Raw genomic sequence first — 21,584 nt, forward strand, 5'->3', positions numbered from 1 at the left:
CAGCAACCCAATCTACTATCGCCTGTACTTGTACAGGCCTCACCATTCGTAGAGCTGCATTAGGCCCGACCAAATACCGCTGCAGGTTTTGTCACCTACTCGCACCTGAGGAAGGGGTTTCACTTGTGCGTGTAGCTGGCATAGATCGACCACGTCCTCTCCCTGCAACAGGAGCTCCACCAGCAGCACGACGACTTGGGCCACGTCCCTTATTTGACGCTCTCCTCATATTTTTAGAATTTAGGATCTTGCCCTAAATGGGTGTTTAATTAATAGTAGAAAAGAACGACAGTATGTAAAGGGTGTATCTCACACGGCCTGCACCAGACTAGGCCTCAATTAAAGATTTCTTTGCACAAAATGGCAAGTCCAGCTGCATCCTATCCCTACACTTGTAACAGCGGAGTGACGTGCAGCACTACGTGACTCCAGCTTATATAGAGGCTGGGTCACATGCTGCTCTGGCCAATCACAGCCATGCCATTAGTAGGCATGGCTGTGATGGCCTCTTGGGGCAAGTAGTATGATGCTTGTTGATTGGCTGCTGTGCAGCCCTTCAAAAAGCACCAAGAAAGCGGCGAACACCGAACCCGAACTTTCACTGAAATGTTCGGGTTCGGGTCCGGAGTCCCAAAATCCTAAAGTTCGGTACGAACCCGAACTTTACAGTTTGGGTTCGCTCAACCCTACATATAAACAGTGCAATAATCCTTTCCCTAAACATTTCCCTTCCCCCCCTAACACTCCCCCTTCTATACAGGTGATGTGGTTCAAAGTTTTCTTTTTATTATAGGTATTCCTGGAGGTATGGATTTATTGTCGAGTAGTCTCATGGTAGTGCGTCTTTATGTAATGATTTATGATGCTTTATATGTTATTGGTTTCATAGTCTTATGACAAGAATATGAATCCCATAGATGGCGTTGTTCATAAGTGGTGTAGATCGAGAATATTGTAATCATGAATTTTATCGCAAAGTTTCAATGCAAAGGGTTTTTCAGGTGAAAAACAAGGCATATGCCCATGTTTATGCAAATGAGTTTACATGACAAAACTGTATAGAAAGGTTATTGAATATTATGTTAGGACAATCAGAAAACTTTTTGTCATTCTAATGATAATGATCTAGGTGCGGAGGTCCACCCAAGCCATCCAACAGACATGACGCAACTTTGAGGCTTACTGGCTGTCAGTCAGATGAGAATTGGTTTTGAATGTCTCATAGTGAATAGGGATGAGCGAACCCGAACTGTATAGTTCGGGTTCGTACCGAATTTTGGGGTGTCCGTGACACGGACCCGAACCCGAACATTTTCATAAAAGTCAGGGTTCGGGTTCGGTGTTCGGCGCTTTCTTGGCGCTTTTTGAAAGGCTGCAAAGCAGCCAATCAACAAGCGTCATACTACTTGTCCCAAGAGGCCATCACAGCCATGCCTACTATTGGCATGGCTGTGATTGGCCAGTGCAGCATGTGACCCAGCCTCTATATAAGCTTGGGTCACGTAGCACTGCACGTCACTCTGCTGATACAAGTGTAGGGAGAGGTTGCTGCTGCGACATTAGGGCGAGATTAGGCAGATTAACTCCTCCAAAAGACTTCATTCAGTGATCGATCTCCAGCTGTGGATCATTGAACTGCTGCTATTCAATTGCTCAGTGTTTTTAGGCTGCCCAGAGCGTTTTTCTGTCACTTTTTTCTTGGGTGATCGGCGGCCATTTTAGTGTGGTTATTTTTTGGCTATATACTACATCAGGGGCAAGTTGAGCCTGTCACCCAGCGCCTAAAAAATAGGCCTCACATTTATATTAATCCAAATCTGTCATTACTGCTTTAGCTGGTCAAGTTATTTAGTGTCCGTCAAAGCACAGTTTTTGTTCGTGGTTGAAAAACAATTCCCAAATTTGCAATTCTCAAAATTAGTGGTTTCTGCTGTATCAGGCCTACTTTAAATCTATCCCTAAAAGGGTATATTAGATTCAAGGTGCTGATAGGGTAATTCTCAAAAACTTCACACACACGCTACAGTGCAGATCCAAGTCTAATTCTGTCCGTAAACGTATACCTGTCACCCAGCGCCTAAATAATAGGCCTCAAATTTATATTCAGCTAAATCTGTCATTACTGGTGTGCCTGTATTAGTGTAATACGGTACCTAAATAGATAGCCAGATAGTGTTAGGTGTCTGTAAAAAAAGGCCTGAATTTTAATTCAATACATTGGCCCGAATAATATTTTTCTTATTGTGGTGAACGGTAACAATGAGGAAAACATCTAGTAAGGGACCGGACGTGGACGCGGACATGGTCGTGGTGGTGTTAGTGGACCCTCTGGTGCTGGGAGAGGACGTGGCCGTTCTGCCACAGCCACACGTCCTAGTGTACCAACTACCTCAGGTCCCAGTAGCCGCCAGAATTTACAGCCATATTTGGTGGGGCCCAATGCTGTTCTAAGGATGGTAAGGCCTGAGCAGGTACAGGCATTAGTCAATTGGGTGGCCGACAGTGCATCCAGCACGTTCACATTATCTCCCACCCAGTCTTCTGCAGAAAGTGCACAGATGGCGCATGAAAACCAAGCCCATCAGTCTGTCACATCACCCCCATGCATATCAGGGAAACTGTCTGAGCCTCAAGTTATGCAGCAGTCTCTTATGCTGTTTGAAGACTCTGCTGGCAGGGTTTCCCAAGGGCATCCACCTAGCCCTTCCCCAGGGGTGGAAGAGATAGAATGCACTAATGCACAACCACTTATGTTTCCTGATGATGAGGACATGGGAATACCACCTCAGCATGTCTCTGATGATGACGAAACACAGGTGCCAACTGCTGCGTCTTTCTGCAGTGTGCAGACTGAACAGGAGGTCAGGGATCAAGACTGGGTGGAAGACGATTCAGGGGACGATGAGGTCCTAGACCCCACATGGAATGAAGGTCGTGCCACTGACTTTCACAGTTCGGAGGAAGAGGCAGTGGTGAGACCGAGCCAAGAGCGTAGCAAAAGAGGGAGCAGTGGGCAAAATCAGAACACCCGCCGCCAAGAGACTCCGCCTGCTACTGACCGCCGCCATCTGGGACCGAGCACCCCAAAGGCAGCTTCAAGGAGTTCCCTGGCATGGCACTTCTTCAAACAATGTGCTGACGACAAGACCCGAGTGGTTTGCACGCTGTGCCATCAGAGCCTGAAGCGAGGCATTAACGTTTTGAACCTTAGCACAACCTGCATGACCAGGCACCTGCATGCAAAGCATGAACTGCAGTGGAGTAAACACCTTAAAAACAAGGAAGTCACTCTGGCTCCCCCTGCTACCTCTTCTGCTGCTGCCGCTTCGGCCTCTTCTGCTGCTGCCGCCGCCTCGACCTCTTCCTCCGCTTCTGGAGGAACGTTGGCACCTGCCGCCCAGCAAACATGGGATGTACCACCAACACCACCACCTGCGTCACCAAGCATCTCAACCATGTCACACGGCAGCGTTCAGCTCTCCATCTCACAAACATTTGAGAGAAAGCGTAAATTCCCACCTAGCCACCCTCGATCCCTGGCCCTGAATGCCAGCATTTCTAAACTACTGGCCTATGAAATGCTGTCATTTAGGCTGGTGGACACAGACAGCTTCAAACAGCTCATGTCGCTTGCTGTCCCACAGTATGTTGTTCCCAGCCGCCACTACTTCTCCAAGAGAGCCTTGCCTTCCCTGCACAACCAAGTATCCGATATAATCAAGTGTGCACTGCGCAACGCCATCTGTGGCAAGGTCCACCTAACCACAGATACATGGACCAGTAAGCACGGCCAGGGACGCTATATCTCCCTAACTGCACACTGGGTAAATGTAGTGGTGGCTGGGCCCCAGGTGGAGAGCTGTTTGGCGCACGTCCTTCCGCCGCCAAGGATCGCAGGGCAACATTCTTTGCTTCCTGTCTCCTCCTCTTCCTACTCAGCTTCCTCCTCCACTTCTTCCACCTGCTCATCCAGTCAGCCACACACCTTCACCACAAACTTTAGCACAGCCTGGGGTAAACGTCAGCAGGCCGTTCTGAAACTCATATGTTTGGGGGACAGGCCCCACACCGCACAGGAGTTGTGGCGGGGTATAGAACAACAGACCGATGAGTGGTTGCTGCCGGTGAGCCTCAAGCCTGGCCTGGTGGTGTGCGATAATAGGCGAAATCTCGTTGCAGCTCTGGGACTAGCCGGTTTGACGCACATCCCTTGCCTGGCGCATGTGCTGAATTTGGTGGTGCAGAAGTTCATTCACAACTACCCCGACATGTCAGAGCTGCTGCATAAAGTGCGGGCCATCTGTTCGCGCTTCCGGCGTTCACATCCTGCTGCTGCTCGCCTGTCTGCGCTACAGCGTAACTTCGGCCTTCCCGCTCACCGCCTCATATGCGCCGTGCCCACCAGGTGGAACTCCACCTTGCACATGCTGGACAGACTGTGCGAGCAGCAGCAGGCCATAGTGGAGTTTCAGCTGCAGCACGCACGGGTCAGTCGCACTGCGGATCAGCCCCACTTCACCACCAATGACTGGGCCTCCATGCGAGACCTGTGTGCCCTGTTGCGCTGTTTCGAGTACTCCACTAACATGGCCAGTGGCGATGACGCCGTTATCAGCGTTACAATACCACTTCTATGTCTCCTTGAGAAAACACTTAGGGCGATGATGGAAGAGGAGGTGGCCCAGGAGGAGGAGGAGGAAGAGGGGTCATTTTTAGCACTTTCAGGCCAGTCTCTTCGAAGTGACTCAGAGGGAGGTTTTTTGCAACAGCAGAGGTGTCACGGCTGTATGTGAGCAACAATAGGATACACAGTAAAAGAGCTACTGACCGGACCCAAACTAGGGAGGATAAAGGGTGACCCCTGTCCGACCCTCAAAGCTCTCCCTATGCTGCTAAAGCACATGCCCGGATCCAAATGGCGGAACGAGGCATGCCCACGTGCCTAAGACTGATGACCACTGTAACCCCTACAATAGTGGAAGGGGCACGGCCACCGGTGCCCTACTCAGTATATGGAGGGAACCGTGGCCACCTCAGATCCAGTCAGAAAATAATCAGGTACACAACAATGTCTGTACACTTAGCTGAAGGTGTTGCAGCCGCAGAGAAGACGGATCCAAGGACAGCTGGCAATATCCGGAGTGCTTGCTGCAGCAGAACACAGGTCCAGTGAACTGATAGCTACAAGTGAAGATACTAAAGCAAGAGCTACAACTGAAATGAGAACTATAATCCACGCCCTACAATAGGAGGAGGGGTGATATAAAGAGAGGGAAATCAAACGCATGAGGAACAGCTGGGAGGAAGGAAACCAAAAGTAAACAGAGCAGTGAGAACTCCTCCCAGCTCTAGTAGTGACATCATCACAGGGGTGGAGAAACAGAGCTGTGAGAACGTCCCAAAGCTCTGGTAGTGACAGTACCCCCCCCTCTACGGGTGGACTCCGGACACCCAGGACCCACCTTCTCAGGATGAGCCCTATGAAATGCCCTGATGAGGCGAGTGGCTTTAATGTCCGACACCGGAACCCACATCCTCTCCTCAGGACCATAACCCTTCCAATGAACGAGGTACTGAAGAGAACCGCGGACAATGCGAGAGTCCACAATTCTGGAAACCTCAAACTCCAGATTGCCATCAACCAAAATCGGAGGAGGAGGCAAAGAGGAGGGTACCGTGGGCTGGACATATGGTTTTAAGAGAGATCTGTGAAATACATTATGTATCTTCCAAACCCGTGGAAGATCAAGACGGAAGGCAACAGGATTGATGACTGACAAGATTTTATAAGGCCCAATAAACTTGGGACCCAATTTCCAGGAGGGAACCTTCAGTTTAATGTTTCTTGTAGACAACCACACCAGATCACCCACATTCAGGTCCGGATCAGGCACACGTCTCTTATCAGCCACACGCCTATACCTCTCACTCATCTTTTTAAGATTACTCTGAATCTTTTGCCAAATGGTAGACAAAGACGAGGAAAATCTCTCCTCCTCAGGTAAACCAGAAAGAGCCCCTCCCGAGAATGTCCCAAACTGCGGATGGAACCCATATGCACCAAAGAATGGTGACTTATCAGAAGATTCCTGACGACGGTTGTTCAGAGCAAACTCAGCAAGAGGGAGAAATGAACACCAATCCTCCTGGTTCTCTGCCACAAAACAGCGCAAATATGTCTCCAGATTCTGATTGAGGCGCTCAGTCTGACCATTCGACTGCGGGTGAAAAGCAGAAGAGAAGGACAGCCGAACCCCCAGGCGAGAACAGAAAGCCTTCCAGAACCTGGACACAAACTGCGTGCCTCTATCGGAAACAATATCAGAGGGAATGCCGTGCAATTTAACAATATGGTCGACAAAAGCTTGCGCCAACGTTTTAGCATTGGGTAAACCAGGGAAAGGTACGAAATGAGCCATCTTGCTAAAACGGTCCACCACCACCAGGATCACCGACTTCCCCGAGGAACGAGGAAGATCCGTGATAAAGTCCATGGACAGGTGTGTCCAAGGACGGGAAGGTATGGGTAACGGGAGAAGAGAACCTGAAGGCCGTGAACGAGGGACCTTAGCGCGAGCGCACGTCTCACAAGCAGCCACAAAACCCTCCACTGACTTACGAAGAGCCGGCCACCAAAATCTCCGAGCAATGAGATCTACCGTGGCTCTACTCCCGGGGTGACCAGCAAGAACCGTATCATGATGCTCCTTAAAGAGTTTGTGACGTAGCTCAGGAGGCACGAACAACTTCCCAGAAGGACAACGGGCAGGTGTCTCAGTCTGGGCAGCCTGGACCTCGGCCTCCAAATCGGAATATAGAGCAGAAACAACTACCCCCTCCGCCAAATTGGGACCCGGGTCCTCGGAGTTTCCTCCTCCCGGAAAACAGCGAGAGAGAGCATCAGCCTTCACATTTTTTATCCCAGGTCGGAATGTAACAACAAAATTGAATCTGGAGAAGAACAGAGACCATCTGGCCTGTCTCGGATTCATACGCCTGGCCGACTCCAAGTATGCCAGATTCTTATGGTCGGTAAAAACGGTGATAGGGTGCCTGGCCCCCTCCAACCAATGGCGCCATTCCTCGAAAGCCAACTTGATGGCCAACAACTCCCTATCTCCCACATCATAGTTTCTCTCTGCCGGGGAGAGTTTTTTAGAGAAAAAGGCACAGGGTCGCCATTTCGCAGGAGAAGGGCCCTGGGACAAAACCGCACCCACACCCACCTCGGAAGCATCCACCTCAACAATAAAGGGTAAGGAAACATCGGGATGCACCAAGACGGGAGCAGACGCAAAACTCTCTTTAATCTTAGAAAAGGCTGCAAGCGCCTCCTCCGACCAAGAGGAAAAATTGGCCCCCGTTTTTGGCATGTCAGTGAGGGGTTTGACAACAGAGGAATAATTCAAAATGAACTTTCTGTAATAGTTCGCAAAACCCAGAAAGCGCATCAATGCCTTCTGATTCTCAGGAAGCTCCCACTCAAGTACAGCACGGACCTTCTCCGGATCCATGCGAAAACCAGAAGCAGAGAGGAGAAAACCCAGAAATTGAATCTCCGATACCATAAAAAGACATTTCTCCAGCTTGGCGTACAATTTATTTTCCCGCAGAATCTGCAGAACCTGAAAAAGATGATCCTGATGGGTCTGAACATCAGGGAAAAAATCAAAATATCATCAAGATACACCAATACAAATTTCCCCATTAAATGGTAGAAAATACTATTAACAAAATGCTGAAAGACGGCCGGAGCATTCATCAGGCCGAAAGGCATAACGAGATTCTCGAAATGCCCGTTAGGGGTATTAAAGGCCGTTTTCCATTCATCCCCCTCTCTGACCCTGACCAGGTTGTACGCGCCTCTCAAATCCAATTTGGAAAACACCTTGGCCCCAACAATTTGGTTGAAGAGGTCCGGGATCAGAGGAAGGGGATAGGGATCGCGAATCGTGATACGGTTCAGCTCCCTAAAATCTAGGCAAGGTCTCAGAGAGCCATCTTTTTTTTTAACAAAAAAAAAACCCGCGGCCACAGGTGACTTTGAGGGACGAATATGCCCCTTCTCGAGACTCTCGGAGATATAAGTTCGCATTGCGATTCTTTCCGGTTGTGAGAGATTGTAGAGGCGTGCTTTTGGCAGCTTGGCGCCGGGAATGAGGTTAATGGGACAGTCAAACTCCCGGTGAGGAGGTAGCTCCTGAACACCGCTTTCGGAAAACACGTCCGAGAAATCAGAGAGAAATGATGGCACAGTTTTAGTAGACACCTCTGCAAAAGTCGCTGTGAGACAATTCTCTCTACAAAAGTCACTCCACTCATTTATTTGCCTTCCTTGCCAATCAATAGTGGGGTTATGTCTAGTGAGCCAGGGTAACCCCAAAACTAGAGGAGAAGGCAATCCGTTAAGGACAAAACAAGATATATCCTCCACATGAGTGTCACCTACAGCTAGCCGGATATTGTGAACAATGCCCTTCAGAGATCTCTGTGAGAGTGGAGCAGAGTCAATAGCAAAAACAGGTATATCCTTTTCTAATGTGCAAACCTGAAAACCATGCATGGCTACAAATTGAGTGTCAATAAGATTGACGGCCGCTCCACTATCGACAAAAATCTCACAAGAAATGACTTTGCTCTCTAGCGCCACCCTGGCAGACAGGAGAAAACGGGAACTGCAGGTCAGAGGAAAAGCATCAATTCCTACATCAACTTTGCCCAAAGTAGCAGATGAAGCAGAATTTGATGATTTACCTTTTGAGGTTTTTCTCTTATTATCGCTCTTAGTACAGTTCAAGAATCTCCTAGACGGACAAACATTTGCCAAATGACCTATGCCCCCACAACAAAAACACACCATACTCTGAGGACTAAATCCTCTTTTATCAGGGGCAAGTCGACCTAGATGCATGGGCTCCTCCTCAGAGGGGAGCGAGACAGGATGAGGCCCCTGCACACTGAATGAGTCCGCACCACTGCCCCTAGACTGACAATGGCTGGACAGAGAGGTCTCGTTTCTTTCTCTTAGACGCCTGTCAAGGCGTACCGCCAATGACATGGCAGACTCTAAGGACGTTGGTCTCTCATGGAAAGCAAACGCATCTTTCAATCTCTCTGAGAGACCATGACAGAACTGACTCCGGAGTGCAGCATCATTCCAACCCGAATCAGCTGCCCATCTCCGAAATTCAGAACAATAAAGCTCCGCAGACAGTTTGTTCTGGCATAAAACACGTAGGTTAGATTCGGCCAGAGCAACACGATCCGGGTCATCATAAATCTGCCCCAGGGCCATCAAAAATCTTTCCACGGATCGAAGGGAGGGATCCCCTGATGGCAGCGAAAAAGCCCAAGTCTGAGCATTACCCCTGAGCAGGGAGATGACAATCCTCACCCTCTGCTCCTGATTACCAGAGGAGTGGGGACACAAGCAAAAATGGAGTTTGCATGCCTCTCTGAAGCGAACAAAATTCTCACTGCCCCCGGAGAACGTTTCCGGAAGTGAGACCTTTGGCTCGCAACAGACTCCATGAGCCGGAGCAGAGCCCAATGCTTGAAGCTGAGTCATAGATTGACGGAGATCCGCTACTTCCAAAGAAAGACCCTGCATGCGGTCAACCAGGCCAGAAAGCGGATCCATGTCAAAAAAGGACGGTTTTGGTGGATTATAATGTCACGGCTGTATGTGAGCAACAATAGGATACACAGTAAAAGAGCTACTGACCGGACCCAAACTAGGGAGGATAAAGGGTGACCCCTGTCCGACCCTCAAAGCTCTCCCTATGCTGCTAAAGCACATGCCCGGATGCAAATGGCGGAACGAGGCATGCCCACGTGCCTAAGACTGATGACCACTGTAACCCCTACAATAGTGGAAGGGGCACGGCCACCGGTGCCCTACTCAGTATATGGAGGGAACCGTGGCCACCTCAGATCCAGTCAGAAAATAATCAGGTACACAACAATGTCTGTACACTTAGCTGAAGGTGTTGCAGCCGCAGAGAAGACGGATCCAAGGACAGCTGGCAATATCCGGAGTGCTTGCTGCAGCAGACCACAGGTCCAGTGAACTGATAGCTACAAGTGAAGATACTAAAGCAAGAGCTACAACTGAAATGAGAACTATAATCCACGCCCTACAATAGGAGGAGGGGTGATATAAAGAGAGGGAAATCAAACGCATGAGGAACAGCTGGGAGGAAGGAAACCAAAAGTAAACAGAGCAGTGAGAACTCCTCCCAGCTCTAGTAGTGACATCATCACAGGGGTGGAGAAACAGAGCTGTGAGAACGTCCCAAAGCTCTGGTAGTGACAAGAGGCCAGGTACAAATGTGGCCAGACAGGGCCCACTACTGGAGGACGAGGAGGACGAGGATGAGGAGGAGGTGGAGGAGGATGAGGATGAAGCAGGTTCACAGCGGGCTGGCACCCAACGCAGCTCGGGCCCATCACTGGTGCGTGGCTGGGGGGAAACGCAGGACGATGATGATACGCCTCCCACAGAGGACAGCTTGTCCTTACCTCTGGGCAGCCTGGCACTCATGAGCGACTACATGCTGCAGTGCCTGCGCAACGACAGCAGAGTTGCCCACATTTTAACGTGTGCGGACTACTGGGTTGCCACCCTGCTGGATCCCCGGTACAAAGACAATGTGCCCACCTTACTTCCTACACTGGAGCGTGATAGGAAGATGCGCGAGTACAAGCGCACGTTGGTAGACGCGCTACTGAGGGCATTCCCAAATGTCACAGGGGTACAAGTGGAAGCCCAAGGCGAAGGCAGAGGAGGAGCAAGAGGTCGCCAACGCAGCTGTGTCACGGCCAGCTCCTCTGAGGGCAGGGTTAGCATGGCAGAGATGTGAAAAAGTTTTGTCACCACGCCACATCTAACTGCACCACCACCTGATACGGAACGTGTTAGCAGGAGGCAACATTTCAATAACTTGGTGGAACAGTACCTGTGCACACCCCTCCATGTACTGACTGATGGTTCGGCCCCATTCAACTTCTGGGTCTCCAAATTGTCCACGTGGCCAGAGCTAGCCTTTTATGCCTTGGAGGTGCTGGCCTGCCCGGCGGCCAGCGTTTTGTCTGAACGTGTATTCAGCACAGCAGGCGGCGTCATTACAGACAAACGCAGCCGCCTGTCTACAGCCAATGTGGACAAGCTGACGTTCATAAAAATGAACCAGGCATGGATCCCACAGGACCTGCCCATCCCTTGTGCAGATTAGATATTAACTACCTCCCCTTAACAATATATTATTCTACTCCAGGGCACTTCCTCATTCAATACTATTTTTAATTTTATTTTACCATTATATTGCGGGGCAACCCAAAGTTGAATGAACCTCTCCTCTGTCTGGGTGCCGGGGCCTAAAAATATCTGACAGTGGCCTGTTCCAGTGGTGGGTGACGTGAAGCCTGATTCTCTGCTATGACATGCAGACTGATTCTCTGCTGACATGAAGCCTGAATCTCTGTTATGGGACCTCTCTCCTCTGTCTGGGTGCCAGGGCCTAAAAATATCTGACAGTGGCCTGTTCCAGTGGTGGGTGACATGAAGCCTGATTCTCTGCTATGACATGAAGACTGATTATGTGCTGACATGAAGCCTGAATCTATGTTATGGGACCTCTCTCCTCTGCCTGGGTGCCGGGGCCTAAATATATGACAATGGACTGTTACAGTGGTGGGTGACGTGAAGCCAGATTCTCTGCTATGGCATGAAGACTGATTCTCTGCTGACGTGAAGCCAGATTCTCTGCTATGGGACCTCTCTCCAATTGATATTGGTTAATTTTTATTTATTTTATTTTTATTTTAATTCATTTCCCTATCCACATTTGTTTGCAGGGGATTTAACTACATTTTGCTGCCTTTTGCAGCCCTCTAACCCTTTCCTGGGCTGTTTTACAGCCTTTTTAGTGCCGAAAAGTTCGGGTCCCCATTGACTTCAATGGGGTTCGGGTTCGGGACGAAGTTCGCGTCGGGTTCGGATCCCGAACCCGAACATTTCCGGGAAGTTCAGCCGAACTTCTCGAACCCGAACATCCAGGTGTTCGCTCAACTCTAATAGTGAACAAGGCTGCTATTGTAAGGTGTGCTGACTTTATCTATCTCATGGATAGGTTGTTGGATTGCACATACCTGGCTGTTAGCATATAGCCTTTATGTGGTTGTCCATTGTATGTAATAGGAATCCAAGATGCATCCATATGTTCTCCCCTTGCTGTTTCCAAACCATTTTGGTGGTGTGTTTATCAATTTCTGACCTTTTACTATGAACCAGGCACCTTTCCTCTTCAGAGCTGGGGGTGCCTGATTTAATGCTCGGGTTCTCCCATTGACTTCCATTATACTCGGGTGCTCAATCAACACTACTTACCACCAGCAGCAGCGGTAGCTAGACCTGGAGCAGCAGGTGGTGGCATACTTGGACAACACCCTGCCACACCACATTAAAGATCCGCTGGACTACTGGGCAGCGAAACTTGATTTGTGGCCCAACTGGCAGTTTGCCCTGGAAAAGCTGTCCTTCCAGTCCAGTAGTGTGGCATCAGAGTGGGTGTTTAGTGCAGCAGTGGAGAGACTGACCTTTGTCAAGATGAATCAGGCGTGCATCAGCCAGGATTTACACCCACCAATGCTTGATGCATCAGATTAGATCATCCATGGTGCCACACCAACACTTTGATAAAAGAGACTGGTTTCTTCTGGCTACCTGCCTCAGCTACTATTCTGATGCTGCCACCCGCCTGATGCCACACATCTGATGTCAAGTGCTCCTTCTTACACCAACCATCGTCAGAGGGTACTGGTATTGCCACCCACCTCCCCACTCTGTGGTTTCCTGATGCTGCTGACACCTCCACACTATGTCACCTTGCCACTCTGTGGCCTCCTGATGCTGCCACCTCCACTCTGTGACCTCCTGATGCTGCTGCTGCCACCTCCACACTGTCACCTTGCCACTCTGTGGTCTTCTGATGCTGCTTACATCTCCACACTATGTCACCTTGCCACTCTGTGGTCTCCTCATGCTGCTGCCACCTCCACACTATGTCACCTTGCCACTCTGTGGCATCCTGATGCTGCTGCCATCTCCACACTATGTCACCTTTCCACTCTGTGGCCTCCTGATGCTTCTGTCACCTCCACACTATGTCACCTTGCTACTCTGTGGCTCCTGATGCTGCCACCATCTCCACCATCTCCACACTATGTCACCTTGCCACTCTGTGGTCTCCTTATGCTGCTGCCACCTCCACACTGTCATTGTGCCACTCTGTGGCCTCCTCCTGATGCTGCTACTGCTGCCACCTCCACACTCTGTCATTGTGCAACTCTGTGGCCTCCTCATGCTGCTTCCACCTCACCAATATGTCATAGGGCCACTCTTCGAACTTCTTATGCTGTTCCCACCCTTCCCACTTCATGACTGAGCCACTATTTTGCCTTTTTTGCCTGGCTGACAACATCATTTATTTGACTCTTCTTCTGATCTGTCAGAAGGAAGGAAAAATGAGATGCACAACGTATCCTGTCTGTGTAGCAGCTGTAAGGCCTGTATGGTCCCATCAGAGGAAGGGCAAAATAATCAGTGACGTCAACACAAACTTACTGCTGACACCCTCTCCACTCTGTTGGGGGGGCTCTACTTGTTTAAGCATTTAATAGAACAGGTTCTGTAGACATCTATGTGGAATCAGCTGACAACGGTGTAAAAGGAGTGCTCTTCTTCTTGGCGCTAACATTGACCTGTAAGGCTGAGTTCATACTTAAGTTATTTGGTCAGTTTTAGCCCCGTGACTGCCCAAATAAGTGAAGTGTGCAGTGATTCTAAGAGCGACGCCTGTCATCTGCATGTCATACTGACTCACAGTTTTATTTCACTAGCAAAGCAGACTCCCTATGCGTGATAATGCAAGGCACAGTGTTCTACACCTCTATACAGGCTCTCTGCAGCCAGGAAATAGCTTTTTTTAATGAGATTCACCGCAAATAAATTCAGATCGAACAATATTTTATTTTTAAATTCGGCTAACTGGCCGAATCAAATTTTTTTTAAATTCGCTCATCTCTACTTCTAAACAATCTCAAAGACTACTAGAAAAGGATGGATTTTCTGAACTAGGACTGAGATCTGTGTTTAAGACTGTTCATTGCACTTAACACTCATTAACCCTTACATGGACAATAAAATCTTTTCCTTTTGCTAAACACATCATAAATAGGGATGAATGAACTCGTGGAAGTTCGGGCTCGCGGGGTTCAGCCAAACTTTAGGTTAAAGTTTGGGTTTGGGACCTGAAATTGACCCTGAACCTGAACCCTATTGAAGTCAATGGGGACCCGAACTTCACTTTTTTATTTTCGGTTATAACATGGTTAACGGAAGATAATAGCATTCTTAAGACAGAATGCAAAAGAATATGGCAATTTAGGGGTTAAAAAAAGGTCTCACCTCATCCACTTGATCGCGCTGACGCAGTGTCTTCTATCTTCTTTCAGCAGGACTTGCAAATGGACCTGTGATGACGTCACGGGGCTCATCACGTGGTGAGCGCAGTGATGTAATTGCAGGTCCTTTTATCTTCATTCAGCAGGACCTGCCATAGTACCTGTGATCAAAAAAAGTTATAGCTGCACAACATCTCACATACAAACAATAAAACTGGGAAATAGGGATTATTCTAAATTAAATGGTATTATACCTGCTATAAATGAAAAATAAAAGCTCTTTGCACACATTTTTGATCAAATGTGTATTGGGCCCATCTACCAGGCATCAAGGTGGCTTGGATGCAGATGGGTCCCTAACACTAACAGAACTGCCTCTCCTGGGCTTGACTAAGCCTACAATATTCAGGGCAGTGTAGGAAACCACTTTAATTTAACATAATCCCTATTTCCCAGTTTTATTGTTTGTATGTGAGATGTTGTGCTGCCATACCTTTTTTTGTTTGCTTTCTGCATGCTAACTTTATGGATGTGCACCTGCGACTATGAATGTGCTTGTCTAAATTTTCTTGTAGAATATATTGAGAGTAGCGGCCTCTTTTAGATTGCGCACTCCCCGCCCATCTGCATGGGGCTTCTGAGCAGGGTATATACAGTACAGACCAAAAGTTTGGACACACCTTTTCATTCAAAGAGTTTTCTTTATTTTCATGACTATGAAGGCATCAAAACTATGAATTAACACATGTGGAATTATATACATAACAAACAAGTGTGAAACAACTGAAAATATGTCATATTCTAGGTTCTTCAAAGTAGCCACCTTTTGCTTGGATTACTGCTTTGCACACTCTTGGCATTCTCTTGATGAGCTTCAAGAGGTAGTTCCCTGAAATGGTCTTCCAACAGTCTTGAAGGAGTTCCCAGAGATGTTTAGCACTTGTTGGCCCTTTTGCCTTCACTCTGCGGTCCAGCTTACCCCAAACCATCTCGATTGGGTTCAGGTCCTGTGACTGTGGAGGCCAGGTCATCTGGCGCAGCACCCCATCACTCTCCTTCATGGTCAAATAGCCCTTACTTTCAAAGTTTTCCCAATTTTTCGGCTGACTGACTGACCTTCATTTCTTAAAGTAATGATGGCCACTCGTTTTTCTTTACTTAGCTGCTTTTTTCTTGCCATAATACAAATTCTAACAGTCTATTCAGTAGGACTATCAGCTGTGTATCCACCTGACTTCTCCTCAACGCAACTGATGGTCCCAACCCCATTTATAAGGCAAGAAATCCCACTTATTAAACCTGACAGGGCACACCTGTGAAGTGAAAACCATTTCAGGGGACTACCTCTTAAAGCTCATCAAGAGAATGCCAAGAGTGTGCAAAGCAGTAATCAAAGCAAAAGGTGGCTACTTTGAAGAACCTAGAATATGACATATTTTCAGTTGTTTCACACTTGTTTGTTATGTATATAATTCCACATGTGTTAATTCATAGTTTTGATGCCTTCAGTGTGAATCTACAATTTTCATAGTCATGAAAATAAAGAAAACTCTTTGAATGAGAAGGTGTGTCCAAACTTTTGGTCTGTACTGTATGTAGCTGGTTCCTACACTGCCCTGAATATTGTAGACTTAGGTCAAGCCCAGGTTAGGCAGTTCTGTTAGTGTTAGGTACCCATCTGCAGAAGCCACCTTGACCAGGGCCGTCTTTAATATTGATTGGACCCTGTGCAAAAATTTACTTGGGCCCCCTGGATCCCGCCTTCCCACACCCTAGCAGGCAATCACGCCCTCCACCACAACACACACACACAAAAAATCCACACACCTGGTAGAGTACAGTGATATAAATACTTCCAGTTCTGAAGTCTCCAGCGGCTCAGGATCAGTGCTCTGGGCAGCTGGACTCAGGCTGGAAGTGGGCACTGCTCTGCAGGGAGGAGAACGGGGCTCGGTTCACCCTAGCGTTACAGTGCACCCCAGAGTATGCAGTATAGCATCCTATAATATACAGCAATCCACAGTATGCAGTGTAGCACCCTATAGTATACAGCACCCCACACTATGCAGTATAGCACCCCACACTATACAGTATACAACACCTCATAGTATACAGTAGAGCAATATAGTACCCCACAATATACAGCACCTCACAGTATACAGCACCCCAAACTATACACTATACAGCACCCCACACTATACAGCCCCCACACTATACAGTACAGCAGTATAGCACTCCACAATATACAGCACCCATAGTATACAGCACCTCACGGTATACAGCACCCCAAAATATACAGAATACCGCACCTCACAGTTTACAGCACCCCAAACTATACACTATACAGCACCCCACACTATACAGCCCCCACACTATACAGTACAGCAGTATAGCACTCCACAATATACAGCACCCACAGTATACAGCACCTCACGGTATACAGCACCCCAAACTATACAGAATACCGCACCTCACAGTATACAGCACCCCAAACTATACACTATACAGCACCCCACACTATACATCCCCCATACTATACAGTACAGCAGTATAGCACTCCAAAATATACAGCACCCACAGTATACAGAACCTCACGGTATACAGCACCCCAAACTATACAGAATACCGCAACTCACAGTATACAGTACCCCACAGTATACAGCACCCCAAAATATACAGCCCCGCACAATATACAGTATACAGCACCCCCATAGTATACAGTAGAGCAGTATAGCACACCACTATACAGTAGCTTACAGTATATTAGCATTACAGCCCCTGTCACCTTTTCCTGATGTAATCTTCTCAAAAAAAGCTCCACAATTATGGGAAACTTCTCCTGCAGCAACACTCTTGGAAGACAGTACCTGAGATGACCTCATAGCCATGTGACCAGTAATATTGCTAGGTTACTGGTCACATAGTGATGATGTCATCTAAGGTCCTAGAAAATCACAGCTCTCACAGTACGCTGCCTGGTGTGCCGGCAGGCAGGCATGGCAGCACCCCCTGTGTAGCTGATAGCCTGATACTCGGGGCAGTGGCCAGCAGGGCTCAAGAGGCAGCTGCCTTGGGCCCCCCAGGAGCAACTGGGCCTGGGGCAGCTGCCCCTTTTGCCCCTTGTTAAAGATGGCCCTGACCTTGACACCTGATAGATGGGCCCGACACACCTTTGATCAAAAATGTGCACAAAGAGCTTCTATTTTTTCATTTATATTAGGTATAATACCACTTTAATTTAGAATAATCCCGATTTCCCACTTTTATTGTTTGTATGTGAGATGTTGTGCTGCCATACCTGTTTTTGTTTTCTTTCTGCATGCTAGCTTTATGGATGTGCATCTGCGACAATGAATGTGCTTGTCTAAATTTTCTTATAGTACCTGTGATGATGTCACCACGCTCAGCACCTAGTGAGCGTGGTGATGTCATCGCAGGTCCTTTAGCAGGTCCTCCTGAAAGTAGATAGAAGACACTGTGGCAGCACGATCAAGTGACGAGGTAAGTTTAGTTTTTTGTTTTTACCTCTAAATTGCCATACTCTTTTGCATTCTGTCTTAAGAATGCTATTATTTTCCACTATAACAATGTTATAACGGAAAATAATAAAATGACCCGAACACCGAACCAGGACTTCAGTGAAAAATTTTGCAGTTCGGGTTCGCTCATCCCTACTTATGAACCATTATCAGGGTAGTGGTACCACACACTTAGACTATACACTCCTATTCTCTAAACAGATGGTATAGAAATTGTGGACCTAAGAGCTTCCATCCATGAGGTAACTAGTAACATTTATTTCAAAAAATTATTCACAAGACAGAAGGTTCATCCACAGACATAAGCACCAACCACTATACAACATAACATGGTAACATAGTATATAAGGCCGAAAAAAGACATTTGTCCATCCAGTTCGGCCTGTTATCCTGCAAGTTGATCCAGAGGAAGGCAAATAAACCCTGTGAGGTAGAAGCCAATTTTCCCCACTTAAGGGGAAAAAAATTCCTTCCCAAGTCCAATCAGATAACTCCCTGGATCAACGACCCATCTCTAGTAGCTATAACCTGTAATATTATTACACTCCAGAAATACATCCAGGCCCCTCTTGAACTCTTTTAGTGAACTCACCATCACCACCTCCTCAGGCAGAGAGTTCCATAGTCTCACTGCTCTTACCGTAAAGAATCCTCTTCTATGTTTGTGTACAAACCTTCTTTCCTCCAGACGCAGAGGATGTCCCCTCGTCACAGTCCTGGGGATAAATAGATGATGGGGGAAATCTCTGTACTGACCCCTGATATGTTTATACATAGCAATTAGATCTCCCCTCAGTCGTGTTTTTTTCTAAAGTGAATAACCCTAATGTTGATAATCTTTCAGGGTACTGTAGTCCCCCCATTCCAGTTATTACTTTAGTTGCCCTCCTCTGTACCCTCTCCAGCTCTCTAGGCACTCTAATCTCCATGATGTTGAGATCCTTGTTTACTGACTAGTAGAGTTGAGCGGACACCTCGATTGGTTTGGCTGAACTTCAGAAAAAGTTCGAGTTCGGGACCCGAACTTGACCCCGAACCCTATTGGAGTCAATGGGGACCCGAACTTTGGAGCACTAAAATAGCTGTAAAAATGTCATGGAAAGGGCTAGAGGGCTGCAAATGGCATCAAAATGTGCTTAAGAGCATGCAAGTGGATAGGGAAATGACTTTAAATAACATAAAATATGTAAAAATTTTAAATAATATTCTTGATCTGGGAGGACGAGGTCCATATGGAGTAGGAGGTTGAGGAGGAGGAGGTAGCCTACACTCCTTTTTGGTTTTAAATTTATTTAGATTTTTTTAAATTAGGGTAAACCCAGTGGCGTAACTACCGGGGAAGCAGCTGCTACGGGGCCCGGGCTGCCAAGGGGGGCCCGGCGCCCCGGCAGCGTGTGTGACAGTTTATTTTCAAGTTAGTTAAATATCGATTCTTGTCTTAATGTTCAGGGCCCCTTCACAGCCCCCCTTGCTCCTGATGTCTCCGATGTGTCTGGGATTCGAACCCACAACCTCCAATGTATCAGAGGCAAAGCATTTACCCTCACAGCCATAAAGGCTGCATTGCAACTGATTGAAAAAATATGAGACTTCTACTGTTATAGCTGGCTAAGTGTACATCTATACACATAACAGCTGCCCCAACACACCCGGCACTGCTATATCTCTATATGACAGCTGTCCCAGCACACTCAGCTCTGCTATATCTCTATATATGAGCAGCTGTCATGTGTATAGATGTACACTTAGCCAGCTATAACAGTAGAAGTCTCATATTGTTTCAGTCAGCAGCAAGTCAGCTCTTATGGTCTTGTGGTTAGGTGCTTTGCCTCTGATACAGAAGGTCGTGGGTTCAAATCCCAACAGAAACTTTTCTGAAATACAAGCACTGACTCCATATATGGACATACAGGGTGGGACACAGGAAGAGGCTGCATCGCATCACTGACATGGAGTTAAGTAGAAGTGTTTATTATTTTTTTTTAATACCCGACTGTTACTGCCATGAGGGAGCGGGAGGCATTTGGTACTGACACATGGGGGAGGGGGGTTGGCACCTGATACTGGCACCTGGGGGAGGGGGGGGGTTGGCACCTGATACTAGCACATGGGGGGGAGAGAGGCACCTGATACTGGCACATGGGGGGGAGAGGGGTTGGCACCTGATACTGGCACATGGGGGGGGGGAGAGAGGCACCTGATACTGGCACATGGGGGGAGGGAGAGAGGCACTTGATACTGGCACTTTTTTTGTGGGGGGGGGGGAGATGGCACTATGATACTGGGACATGGGGGGAGGAGAGAGGCACTTGATACAGGCATGTGGGGGGGGGTGTTGGCACTTGATACTGGCACATGGGAGGTTTGGCACTATGATACTGGCACATGGGGGGGAGAGGCACTTGATACTGGCACTTTTTTTGGGGGGGGAGATGGCACTATGATACTGGGACATGGGGTCGAAGAGAGAGGCACTTGATACTGGCACATGGGGGGGTTTGGCACTACGATACTGGCACATGGGGGTGGGTAGGAGAGAGGCACTTGATACTGGCACATTGGGGGGGGGAGATGGCACTATGATACTGGGACATGGGGGGGAGGAGAGAGGCACTTGATACTGGCATGTGGGGGGGGTTGGCACTTGATACTGGCACATGGGTGGGTTTGGCACTATGATACTGGCACATGGGGGGAGAGAGGCACTTGATACTGCCACTTTTTTGGGGGGGGAGATGGCACTATGATACTGGGACATGGGAGGGGGGAAGAGAGAGGCACTTGATACTGGCACATGGTTTTTTTTGGCACTATGATACTGGCACATGGGGGGTGGGAAGGAGAGAGGCACTTGATACTGGCACATTGGGGGGGGGGGAGGTTGGCACTATGATACTGGGACATGTGGGGGGGAGGAGACAGGCACTTGATACTGGCACATGAAGGGGGGGCATCTATGGGGACACTTACTGGCACATTATTGGGGGGCATTATGGGGGACACTAGGCCGGCAGCCTATCAGAGGCCGGACACTGAGGGGCATCTACTGGGGCATTATATATGGGGCATTTTATACTGGTACATTATGGGGGGCACTAGCAGGAAGGGGGGAGAGGAGCACTATGGGGGAATTTACTGGGGGCACTATATAGGGGTATTTTATACTGGGACATTATGGGGGCACTATGGGGGCACTATGGGGACATTAGCTCAACTGGGGGCATTACAAGGGGGTAATTTTGCACTGTCACATTATAAGGAGAATTATTTCTGCTGGGGGGGGGGGGTAATTATGGTGGGCTTTATTACTCCCCCATGGTATGAACCCCCTAGTAGCAGCACCAGCCTCTCCCTGCTCTGCTATCCCTCTGCCCCTTCTCCAAATCCTTATTATGAAATCTTTCTCATTAGGATAAAGCACAACATCAGCTCCACCGAGCCCCCGGCCAAGTGTTGAAGTGGCGTCCGAGATCCCCAAGGGTCAAGTAACTATAAGTTTTCATATGAAATATGTTTATGTTATACACATATAGCATCCACTGTGCCACACAATATACAGTATACCGCTACACTGTGCCCCAC

Source organism: Bufo bufo, chromosome 4 (genome assembly GCF_905171765.1).
Source record: "Bufo bufo chromosome 4, aBufBuf1.1, whole genome shotgun sequence".
NCBI lineage: Eukaryota > Metazoa > Chordata > Amphibia > Anura > Bufonidae > Bufo > Bufo bufo.